Genomic DNA, 13,431 nt, shown 5'->3' with positions numbered 1-13,431 from the left:
ATTATTAAGTTTTATACTAAATACACATTCGTATCTCTTTAGAGAAACAGGGACAGAAAGTAAAAGTGAAATTTTAAAAGCCAATTTGTGTAGTGGTTGTCTTTTTTATGTTCTTTTTGCCTAACCGTCTCTGTTTGGTTAGTGTATTCACGTTCACGCTCTATGATGTCATGCGTCACGTGATTGAATACAGTAACTGGCAGAGCAGCCAAGGTAACGCTTGCATTCCGGCCCGCGGTGTTTCGATAGGCTGAGGAGTAAGTTAACACTATTGTCTGGCGTGCGATAAAATGTAACAAGCCTTACACATTTGAACTTTCAGTGCCTTTTCAGCCCAAAGTTTGTAGTTTTTACGCGATAGTTTTATTACACCACAGAGCAGTTTTATGATGCAAGTTTTAATATTTTAACCCGAGTAAACTACAAGCGGGTTATTTTGAAACTTCACCTGGGATAGGATACTTCTACAACGGTTACCTGTGCGCGAATGTTTCCATGGCAACCATTCTTTGAATCTTTGTCGTGAGCTGCTGGGTGAACCCCCTTGTTTGAAGACGCAGCCAAAGCAAGCAGCGTATACGAGGACACGTGGAATATTTCACCAGACTGAGTTTTGCTATTAAACCGGCCTCGAAAATGGTGCTTGTAAGTAAACTTGTGTTCATTATTTAAATAACCGGGTGTAACCAAGTGATTACTTTGCCGGAATATGGATTCTAGGGTCCCTTGGTTCGCCTGCCGTTGCTACGGCTTTAGGCCATGGGCGCATTAAACGTGATGACTAAATCCCACTGTTAGGTTAGGGTGGCCCAAGAGATGGCGGAGAATGTTGTTGCTTAACCTGTAATCCTGTACTGGGGACGTCAAGTGCTGGCACTCCTTGTGTAGTGTTGCGTAAAACCGAAAGAAAGGGTTAGTTCAATAGTCTATAACTTATAGCTATTCTTAAGATAACAGCATTTCCTTTTCATTTAATATTTGGGGTAAAAAACCATTCTTTATAATTAAAATCAGTGTACACATCTAAAAATACTACGGCCATTTAATTACCTCCACCTTGACTTAAAGTCCCTTCAAGTAATATCCACAAAGGTGAACTTCTGAAAGTGGATAGTGTTACTAAACTCGGCTGGTTATTAAAGTATGAGATTTCTTACTCAAATCATATTTACTGATACATTCCGTGTTACATTAAAAAAATAAGAAAGAAAGAAAAACCGCGGTTATTTTAAAAGTCTACAGACAGATTTGCTAGAAAATAAGTTTATTTTTTTTCTCAGTACAGAAGTGCTCCAAACCCTGAATAATGCAGTACTAAAAGCATGGGCTCCCAAAGAAATATTTTCGGGAGGGTGGGGGCATGTAAGTTGGGGATAAAGGTTTTACAATGTAAGTCAACAGACTAAAATATATGTTTCGGGTGCTTAAACGCAGACATAAATTTACAATTTTCGTAAAAAGTACCAAAATATTTAGTTTAACTACAATGTTAAGTTTACATTATAAATTTAGGTTACGTTTATCATCATTTTTGTCCATACGATACGTATCTAGATACTAAAGCTTTGTCAACGGTTTAACAAAGTTTAACAGTCTTGTCTGTAATTTATTATCTATATTACTAACATTGTCTTATTTAGGTACTTCACACTTTAGTGATTTTTAAAATTCTCATGTTTGGTCAACTAAATGGCAGCTGGCAAGAGAAGTAAAAAAAAAGTAATATTCGTCTGTTTATTTTGTAATTGTAAATTTGTAACAGTTAATAATGAAGATGAATACAGTTGACTAAACCTACAACATTTTGTTTACAAGTTCGAACGTTTCGGAAAAACTTATTTCAGATTTAGCTGACGATGATATGTAAACAAACACAATAATTTGTTGTGTTACTTTGCATGTAATATTTTTGATAAAAGAAAAGAACTACCAATATGTAGTAGACAATACTCATCTTCCGTTATTGAGTCATTAATTTTTAGTAAAAAATACTTTATTAGAAATTCTGATTTTTCTGTACAAAACACTTCTAAGGTTTACTACGAACTTGCAAAATTTCGTAAAGATGCGTTAATCGTGTTAGAAGATTTATCGATAATATTGTATCACCACACCTTTAATCATAATACGTGCAATTGTTTTTTTTTTGTGTGTGTATGTGTGTTTCTTATAACAAAGCCACATCAGGCTATCTGTTGAGTCCACCGAGGGGAATCGAACCCCTGGTTTTAGCGTTGTAAAATCGTAGACTTACCGCTGTACTAGCGGGGGACTTTCTGTGTGTGAAATGTAAGGAGGGTCAAATCCCCTCTTTTGCCCCTTGTTACGAGATCCCGTGACTAAAATTAATTTGTTTGCGGAGATTACTCAGTCTGTGTATAGATTTCTCTGATACGTGTGGCGCTGCTAATCGTTAGCTTAAAACTGTTTAGATATATATATATTGTAAACGAAAACTATCACGGTGTCTTGTTTTCTTTCAATATCGCTGATTTTGAATATAATTTACGAAAAAAAATGATTTATTTAATGTGTCCTGATCACATTACTGTAGTCCATTACAAAAAGTACTTTAAAATTGTAGCGTATACGAGTCAAATTACTATTCTTCTTTTCTTTTCTGTTTTTTTGCTGTCAGATTTTTTTTTGAGGGGTAAGTCTTTACTCCTAAAAGTGTGCACAGTTGTAAATTCCTGAGGGTTGTTACTTGTATACGATATAAATATGGTGAAAAACAGCCATTATCGTAAACATAACTTATCATTGGTAAAGTTAGGTTACATTCCACACGCTTCTTCTAATTATTAGTTGTGGTTTAGCGTTCAAATTTAGGCCCGATGCAACTAGCATGGATCTTATTTTAGTACTTTTATAAACCTAAAAATAAAAAGCGTGAATTTTTATGTATATCTTGCTTTAATCACACCACAAATGAGTGAAATGTAACAATATGGAAAAGTTAACAAAACTCCCGACAGGTGTAATTCAGTAACTTGATAGAAGTAACAGAAAGAAAGCAGTTATTTTAGGCCTCGTGTCGTACCCTTGGTGCATGCACACATGCAGAGGTCATGTTCCGGGTTTACCACCCCAAAGTTCTTCCTCAGACAAAACTTTTTTAATAGTTGACATCAATATAGCTTATCTATCATTGGTAAGCCTAAGTTTGATGTTTTCTTTGGTACGTGAACTATTAGGTTGAGGAATAATTCGTGAGCGTTTTTAAATAATTTCATTCAAGCATTATATGCAAGACTATACAATACTTCAATGCATGAACACATTACACCCAAAACATTTATTATGATACTTTATTTCATGTAATACCTAGGTATATAGTATGCATTGTTTTAAACGAAATTGCAAGAAATTAAATGCGAAAAGCAGATGGTGTCGAAAATGCTCTATTTTGTCCACTTGACAGCCCATTTAATGAGCTGAAAATGAAAGCAAAAATTAAAGACATATGAAAATCAAACACACCATCTATTAGAGCAAAAAATTATCTACCAAATGACATGAAATATTTTGCGAAAGCGTTTCATTTATGAATATATTTTTTTTAACTTGAAAAAACGCTCACGAATTATTCCTCAACCCAATATATAATACGACGGTATAGCCACGTGTTTGTTGTCGAAGTTTTTTTGTTAGTTTTTTTTTCTGTGAGTGATTTACGGCTGTAATGAGATATTTTACAGCTAGTAAACTTCGTAATTAACGCTTTTGAAAAGCTGAAAATTGAAAAAAGAATTGCACACTTACAGACTTTTGGCTAATAGTTTCCCAAAAATAGAGTAATATAAATTTTGAGAAGTTCTGAAACGTAAATATATGATAAAATATAATAACATATCAACAGATACATCGAAGTGTTAAACTTTCGTGTTCACTTAAATATATGTTTTAAAAACCTTCATGAAGCTCGCTTTATATGTGATTATTCTAGGATTTTTATTTTATTTTATAATCAAAATTAGATTGCGAAAAGTTATGTATATTTATATATATATTGTTAGGAAATTGTACTTCGGAATGCTATTAATAACATTTGTCATGCAAATCATGGAACTGTTTTAAAACTACAGAATTATTAGAATTAGATTAGGTCAATTCTTTAGAAACTCGAGAAAGTGAGTGATTGTTTTACTCGTATGTTTCCATTTAGTAAATTTAAAATGTTAAACTGTAATACGGTTCTGTTTCTTTTTTTTAATACAGCAAATCGGATAGTTTTGCAGAATGGGTTAACCGTTTTTTGTCGTTTTTGGTTTTCTTTTCGAGCTCACAAGTATATAATGATGTTAGTATTTAATGAGTTTTTAATTATTTGTAGAAAAACGGTAAAATTAATATCAACATTCTTGTGTAGCTGAGATAAAATTGATTGCTTGTAAATAATACATTTTAGCACTTTTTGAAACAGTTAGGGATGAATATTAAATAATTTATAGTTATTTGACGAAGTTGATTCTCAGAAAGAGAACAAATACTTTAACTCTGCGAAACGTCACTTTTAACTAAAAATAATATCGTTTTCTTTAACTTGATTTTTATGTTATTCATACTTGATAATCTGTCCGTTTATTACAGGGCGCAAGCTGGTTCTGTGATAGAGCTCTGTATTTCAGAGCTCGCGAGCTGGGTGCGAATCTACGTGACACCTAAACATACTTCTGCGCTTTAAGTTCTGGGTGCAATAATAAGTAGGGTCAATCTGTTAACGTGGACGCTGTTGACTGGCTATCCTCTGGCCAGTAGTTCAAAATAAGGGAAGATGAAAAATTGCATTATTTGTGTTTATGTATTGAAACAGAAAGTAGATAATGTTTGGTGTTTATGTATTGAAATATGAACTAGATAGTTTATGGTTTTAATTCTTCTAAACTTTGGTAATCAGGATCTCTCTTTCTCTTTTATGACAAAGACAATTCTGTGGTATAATATTAGTATCTCAAGATGTGATATAAACCGTGTTTTATAAAACGTAAGTTATATACTGTTTTATGAAAAAGTATTTTAAAAATTCCTTTCACTATAAAGAATAAAATGAGCAAGCGAGGTTAACAATATCAACTAATGCATAAGATCTGCTCATTGCCTCAAAAGCATTGATGAAAAGTATTATGTTAGGCCTGCTTTACCGATGGAAACACGAGTGAAAGTGTTAGTTAGGCCTACTTTATACGAGAAAATACAACTAAAAGTGCTGCATTAGGCCTACTCTGTTCTTGCCGGTTTGTTTGGTTTTTCTCTTCGTAATCCATTCCAGAATTTTGATTTCCTCTCTCTCTTGGTTCCTTGAATTAAAATTACAAAATGTATTGTGCATTGGAGTTCATAAATATGACTCGTTTGTTTTTCAGGTACAGTTGTGCAGAATAATGTAAAAGTCTTTTGAACTTTACGTTTAGTAAATAACAATAGGTTTTTATTGCGTAACATGCATAAATTTGATTGATACAGTTTTAAAAGGGATAGCTAATTAGCTAAATAGCTAATACGACACTCTTATTTTTCCCACAATTCCTATTGTCGCCTTACTTTCAATATTGACCTTGGAAGTCATTAGTGTAGAACAGATATGAACTGTCACGGTTTTATGCGTCCATATGTTACATCTCTATTGTGAGAAAAAGCTTTACATTATTTAACCTTTGTGTTTGTTTACCAGGGGTATGAAGAGAGAGCATAATGATAGTGTTTGGTCTGGTGAATAAATAAAAATTACAACAACAAAACGTGTTTTAATTTCGCGCAAAGCTACACAAAAGCTATTTACGCTAGCCGTCTCTAATTTAGCAGTGTGAGTCTAAAAGGAATGCAGCTAGTTTGTGTGTGTGTGTGTGTGTGTTTTTTTTCTTATAGCAAAGCCATCTCGGGCTATCTGGTGTGTCCACCGAGAGGATTTAAACTCCTGCTTTTAGCGTTGTAAATCCGAAGACTTACCGTTGTCCCAGCGGGGAACGACAGTTAGTCATCACCACCCACTGCCAACTCGTGGGCTACTCTTTTACCAACGAATAGTGGGATTGACCATCACATATAACGCATCCACGGCTGAAAAACCAAGCATGTTTGGTGAGACAGGGATTCGAACCTGTCACTATCAGATTTAGAGTCGAGCGCCCTAACCACCTGGCCATGTCGGGCTCAACAAAAAAAAGTAAAAGGTGTTACGTGTAATTTCCTTGACTTAAAATCTATGAGCGTACAGTAACGATTCTGAGACAATATTTTACCAAGAGGTCAAGTTATAACCTGATCTATGTTTGTATCCTACAAAATAATTCAGAACTAAAACATTTTAATGTTCTTTGAAAATAACACATGAAGAATCAAAGAAATGTGCAGCAGCAAGAGCAAGTTTTAAGTGACGTAACGTCCCCAAAATCAACATAATTGGGTTACAATTTGATTTGATTTAACCCACATAGCAAAAGCTAAAAAAACATTTACCTCGGTATTTTAAAGAATATTTTAACCAACTCTTGTTAGTTTAATTTGATGTCAAAATGAGAACGTTACACCGGATGATTTATCCTCCATCAAAACAAGGACCGAGTAGGGAAGCTTTGACAAAATAAGGACTGACTAAAAAGGTCTTGGGAAATAAGGACTGATAAGGATGTCTTGGTCACAAACTTTGCAAGCAGTTCTTCGCTTTGTTTTCTAAAGTGTGGCCCTATGCCTCTACAAGTAACAATAAAGCCTGAAAAAATCTTTATAATTTTACAAACGAATAACTAACACAATGAGGAGTTGAAGTTTTTCTTTCACTTTTAAAATCGCCCATTAATATTTTTTAAACGTCACGAAAAGTAAAGGTAATTGATATGTTTACCATCGGTTCTTGAAAGCTAGTGTTTGTGTTACACGAGCCAGCCTTGATTGATATCTTACACTAATCCACGTTTCAACTGGCTTGTTTGGTGCGTCGAACCCCTAGCACGAAACGTGTTCGCGAATTTTCTTTCAACATCACTGGCAACGTCGGGTTTCAGGTTACAAATCTGGATATGTATACAACAGTTCCGCGTGTCTCTAAAAATATAACATGCACATACATTGTAGATTTTTACAGTAGGGCAACACGTACATATGCACATTGTGATTTTAGCAGATGTAACATATACACACATTGCGATTTTAGAACGTGTAACACATACACAGATTGTTGTGAACTTTAGAGCATATAATATATACAGTAAAACATGTCTAAGGCGGAATCGCACTGGACCGAGTAAAAGTTCCGGCTTAAGCAGGTTTTCTGGTTTAGACAGTGAACATGCATTTCCTTAATTATGTATAATTTGTGAGCGGAACGTTATACTTGTTTGACTCAAGGGAAGTAAGACGTTTGTAAATAAAGTTATTATACTGTTTATGCTATATTTATTAGTATAAGAACAAAAATAGACATTCAAAATATACATAAGTACACAAAATCTCAACCAAATGTATTTAAAGAAAATGTTCAATTTCAACTGTTTCGTTTTGTTAATGGGTTTTCTTATGCGGTTAAAAGAGATCGCCAATTCTATTGCCTTTTCATGAAGTTCATTTTCCATTTCATATTTGCATACAGTTTGATAAAATTAATATAACTTAACACTTGCAGTGAAGTAGGAATTTCTATTTCCTCATTATCTTTTCCGTTTTGTTCATCTTCTGAATCTCTCACACTGTTACCATCTTGCGATTCTATTATAGATTTTAAATCAACTTCATCAGTTTCTGTTAAAACATTCTTGTCAACGTTCATAAAACTTTCCGAGTTCACAAAACCATCTGCATCAGTCTTTTCAACCAGAGTTTGGATTTCACTAGAATCGTCATAACAGACAACTTCAGCCACTACCAAGAATAAATTCACAGTTTTGAAAGCACTTTATTACACATTTGATTGAATAACTTAAAAAATGCAATTGCATCTAACACGTCAACTTTCATAGTCATTTCAGATGCTCTCTTACAGATGTCCATGTTTTCAATCATATGCTGAAGCATCCATTTTCTGTATTTCAATTTTATACACTGTATAATTCCATTATCTAGTGGCTGTAGAACTGATGTTGTACATGGAGGTAGAAAGACTAAACCAACATTTGAATGTTGAACTTTTTGAGTGACAAGTTGCATTATCTAGGTAAAGTAGAATATTCATATTTTCTTGTTCCATTCTTTTGTTGAATTTGTTCAAAAATTCCTCGAATATAGCACTTGTCATCCACCCTTTATTATTCGCTCTCTATTCCATAGGAAGTTTATTCTTCCTTAAATTTTTGAAACAGCGCTGATTTTCACTTTTATTTATCATTCATGGTTTCTCTAGTTTTCCATCAGCAAATGCGACCAAAAAGTGCAATAAATTGTTCTTTCGAATAGCGACCTCCGGAATAATGACGGCAGAAAAAAGAACAGAATATATTTAACCAATACTGACTGTAACAAAATGTCCGAGAATTTATGAATATTTAAAGAAACTATTAATTAAATAAGAAATTAATATTTAATCCAAAACATTTTTTTGCCTTACTCAGTTTCTAATCCTACTTGTTGATACATAAGGTAGGTGAAAGATAGTTTTCTGTCCGCGTTACGCAGGTTCCGCCATATAGAGGGCCTTTTATAAGAGATATCTTAAGATAATGTTACAAAAAGATTGATATTTCTGGCTTGTGCAGGTTTCCGCCGTATGCAGTTTCGGACTTAGGTTTTACTACCCGACTCGTAATCTAAGGGTCGCAGGTTCGAATCCCTGTCGCACCAAACTTAATCACTCTTTCAGCTGTGAGGGCGTTATAATGTGACGCTCAATCCCACTATTCTTTGGTACTAAAGTAGTCCAAGAGTTGGCAGCGGGTGGTGATGACTAGCTGCCTTCCCTCTAGTCTTACGCTGCTAAATTAGGAACGGCTAGCGCAGATAGCCTTCGTGTATCTTTGTGCGAAAAGTTCAAAAATAAACAAACAAAACAAGACTCTTCAGTAGTGTTCGAGACATTAATCTCCTGCGTGTTCTGATACGAAGTCCGAAAACTGTGACCAGCTAGGATTCGAACCTACGACCATGTAAGCTTACCACTGGTCGATTTGTGACTTAAATAATGAACATACTTATAGTCGTACCTTCTTGTGAGTTTTTTTATATTTTAACTTGGAACCTGTCGGCTGTGATAAAATGGCTTGGCATGGCCAGGTGGTTAAGGCACTCGACTCGTAATCTGAGGGTCGCGGGTTCGAATCCCCGTCACACTAAATGTGCTCGTCCTTTCAGCCGTGGGGTGTTATAATGTGACTATTCGTTGATAAAATAGTAGTCGAAGAGTTGGCGGTGGGTGGTGATGACTAGCTGCCTTCTCTCTAGTCTTAAATTTCTAAATCAGGGACAGCTAGCACAGATAGCCCTCGTGTAGCTTTGCGCGAAATTCAAAACAAACCAAATAAAAATGGTAATGATAACTAACCAAGTCAGTCGACACCTTTTCGGTTGTGATAGGTTAATAAATGCTTTTTTTGCTACCTGTTTATAGAGGTGTTACATTAAAAACCTGACTAGAAGATTGTTTTTAAATATCCTAACAAGTAAGCACTGTCACACGACAGAAGACAAAAGGAAATTAAACTTTATTTTATCAACTGTTTCTTATATGGTGTTCGAGTTTGTTTTTCATTAAAATAGATTTTAGGTGTCTTATAATTTATGAATATAAAACAGGATTTATTTTACGAGTTGTCTGTTTGTTGTTGTTTTTGTTCTTTGCAGACTTAGCTACAAATCATACTTTAATTAAATCTGGTAGCGTGCAACGTCTTAGTAGATGTTCAGGTAACCGAACGAAGTATCACCACAAGCTGTGACTTATTTTGTCTGTCTTATATCGAACTTACCAAAAATTATCTATTTAAAAGGTTGATAGAAGTCTAGCAACGTCTTAGCCTAAGTTTTTGTTTGAGGAAATGAAACAAATCAGAGAATGTTATTTACAAAAATATGTTACTTTTTTTAAAGTCAGTTACACTTATATTAGCGCGGAATATTCAATAAATTCTACGTAACCAACGCAGAATGTTCAATAAATAGTTCTTCGCTGCCGAGGAGAGTCCGAAAAATAGTTCTTATACTGCCGCGGATGTACACTAAAGTGTACACGTACCACCGTTGTGAGGCTTGTGAATTTAGCTATGTATGTAAATACGGTCTTTTCTTGTACATTTTTCTTCGTCTTCATTGCACACAAATTTACTATAAGATAACGAAAATCCCACAAAGTAATTATTAGATACTAATTATCAAGTTTGGACTGTTTTACACTGAAAATGAATAGTTGTGTGTGTGTATTTTGTGCTGCCGAGTTAGAGATCATGTGATCAGAACACTTGCACAGATGTTGCTTTTTGTTTTACTACACGAAACTTGAAGGTACTTGTGGGAGGTGAACCAGCACAACAACGTTTCAGAACTACGATAACTCTTCCAACTAAAGAGTTATAATTTTACCATCATTTAACAAAAGGATTTCATTTATATATATAAGCACAGTGGAACTGAACGTTGTGTCATAGACCAATCTTCACTGTAAATCTAGAAACACTGTGGTAGTATGTTTTACCACAGTATCTATATTTTATTATTCAAATCTTGCACGTGTTTTTCCAATGATGTTACGTCAAGCTTTACACACATAAAGTAATTAACTTTCGATATCACAAGATAAGGTTAAAGTATAACGAAACATTCATATCTGTCTTACAGCCGCCACAGTAAACATGCCAAATTCAGACTTGGTGAGTAAAGTATTACCACGTGTATAAATGTTTGAAATCGTATTTGAGAGGTTTCATTAAAGAAATGAACGTGACAATATTGCCAGAAGTGCCTAACCAAAGTTAATTTTTTTTTTAAATGTAATTCGTTCAAATAGGAAAGTTTATATTTCAGATTTTCTCAAATCGTGTTATTTCTGATGTATTTAAAACTTAAGTAACTTTTGTAGAACAGAACAGATCATACGTACAAAGGAGTTTCATAACTTAACACATTACTGTACAATTTATAATAATCAAAAGCACTTGTGTAAAGTACAGTGATAAACGTTACTAAACAGCTTATATTACCCAGGTAACAGGTAGAGAGTGCGAAACTGAAGGAAGTAGGCACACAGTACGTAAATAAGCAGGTTACACTTAAATAATATTGTGTTATGGTAATGTGTTTTATTAAATAATATTGTGGTATGGTAATGTGTGATGTTAAATGATATTGTGTTATGGTAATGTGTGTTATTAAATGATATTGTGTTATGGTAATGTGTGCTGTTAAATGATATTGTGTTATGGTAATGTGTGCTGTTAAAGGATATTGTATTCAGATAAAATGGTTCTTTCTCCTTACTTTCTGTGAAGTTGTTATTGTTCTACATCACAAACAAAAATGTTTAATGATATTTTTGTACATTCCTTCCAAACAGTTGAAAATGAAAATGGTGCCTTCCTTACAACGTTGAAACATGCACGTTAGTATGACGTCTGTACAGTGTTACAACACGCATGTAGAAAGGATGGAATGAACAGATGGTTTATATGAAATACGCGAGTGCTTAGCGCACCCCTCCTTCTGTGAAATGTTTGTCTATTTTTACTTTGATATGATGAATCCAGTTTCTCGTGCCAAAGTGATCCTATATGTTCCCGTACTTGTAGAAGCGGTTGACAGCATTCTCTATTATAAGCTATCCTCCAGTCTGCTAAAATTAAGACCAACATTTTAACGAATCATCATAGTTAAAGGTAGATAGATAGCGTGTATCAGTGGGTAGTCATTGACAATAACTTTATAAGTGGCATAACCATAACAAAAGTTCATAAACATGAAAATGTGTTTTTAAGCAGTCTGTCAAATTACATCTAGAAAATAACCCAATTTATGACCGTTACTATGTTTTGAGTACATCTTTTCACGAATCACTGACAAGATAACTTAAAAAAAAAACGTATGGTCCCTTCAATCTACTTTTCTTACCAGGAGTCAGTGTTCTGTGAACTGTGTGCTACAACATTTTTTTCCTGCCTTATCAATGAAGACTCTTAGAAAAGCAAATCAATTGATAACAGGAGTCTTGCAATATTGCTGTACTGTTTAAAATAAAACTATTTAAGCAGTAATGGCGTGATTCTGTATTGAAAACATAGGGCGTATAATATGGCTTTTCTGTTCAAAATAACGTTGTTTAGGTGAGAGTATATAAATATTAGTATCCTTTGTGCTAGAAAAAAGGAATCATTAGAAGCCCAGGCAGAAAAGTTCTGTAAAAAAATAGAAGAATAAGACTCGTCTTTTTTGTCTGGAAAAGTCACTTACATGAAAATTCATTAAAACACTGACATTTTGATTCACTCCATAAACATGTATATAACTAGTTAGACGGCTTTATAAGTATAATAAATAATATTTAGTTTTTCTTATCCAGTACTATGAAATAATCATTGTTAATATTCAAACATTTTAAAGTTGATTTTAAACGGACAATTTTTATGGCTGCTATTTTGTGTCATCAAAGTCCCTGCTATTAAGTCCTACCGTATTTAATAACATACAGTACTGTAACAATGGTATAAGGTGGTGTACAGGTTTGTTTATATAAGCATTACTGTGACAGAAGTATAATGTAGTAAACAGATCTATATGCATAAACAGTTACATGTGGTATAAAGATTTTTATATATAAATAGCACTCTGACAGAGGCATGGTGTGGTATACACATCTGTACACATAAACAGTTATCCAAGAGATATAATGTAGTATAGAGATATGTATATGTAAACATTATTGTGATACAAATAAAATTGAGTGTATTAATCTCTATTGTGTGATAGAGATATAATACGATATACATATCTGTACACGTAAACAATACTGTGACCGAAATATTATACGCTATAGAGAGTTTTATATGAAAACAGTACTGTGACATAGATAGTGTGTCACAGGAGAACTCGGTGAAGCTCGCCAGCTAACCAGTACCAGGAAGAAGAAATATCACCCGACCTAGAACTAGGCTTGCCGCCTGAGGCCTTACAGAGCCCGTGCACTGCTCAACAAACTTGTCGAACAAGGCTGTGGCAGTAGCAGGTGGAAAAAGAGGTACACTGATGTATGAACGTACACTTAATGGATTTGTTTTGTTTGCAATGTACTAATACGTGATAACAGGAAAATAACCATTAAATATGGTGAATTTTAATAAGTATGTCTGCCATACCCTCAGTACTCCCTTTGTTAAGATGGATAACAGAAACACAAGATATACGTTGTAATTAACATTCTATTATGTTGCTACATCATGTAAATGAACTGGATAGAAGTTTGTAAGAATGGCTATCAACTAATGAAACACTGTAATGTTATTTTATAGTAGGTTTCAGTTT

General features: G+C 33.9%; 1 long non-coding RNA gene across 2 annotated transcripts; it reads left to right on the top strand.

Moving 5' to 3' along the window:
• Nucleotides 1-210: 210 nt before the first annotated feature.
• Nucleotides 211-12,164, top strand: LOC143226545 (uncharacterized). Of its 2 annotated transcripts, none has more exons than XR_013014666.1 (2): nucleotides 211-645; nucleotides 11,474-12,164. It is a non-coding gene; the product is annotated as an uncharacterized LOC143226545 (long non-coding RNA). The 2 variants fall into 2 exon arrangements; XR_013014667.1 differs by lacking the exon at nucleotides 211-645 and adding an exon at nucleotides 666-912.
• Nucleotides 12,165-13,431: the final 1,267 nt, after the last annotated feature.

This window comes from Tachypleus tridentatus, chromosome 9, assembly GCF_004210375.1.
Source record: "Tachypleus tridentatus isolate NWPU-2018 chromosome 9, ASM421037v1, whole genome shotgun sequence".
NCBI classification, from domain to species: domain Eukaryota; kingdom Metazoa; phylum Arthropoda; class Merostomata; order Xiphosura; family Limulidae; genus Tachypleus; species Tachypleus tridentatus.
The sequence above is the reverse complement of the archived record's forward strand: the minus strand, read 5'-3'. Positions and strand labels throughout refer to the sequence as shown.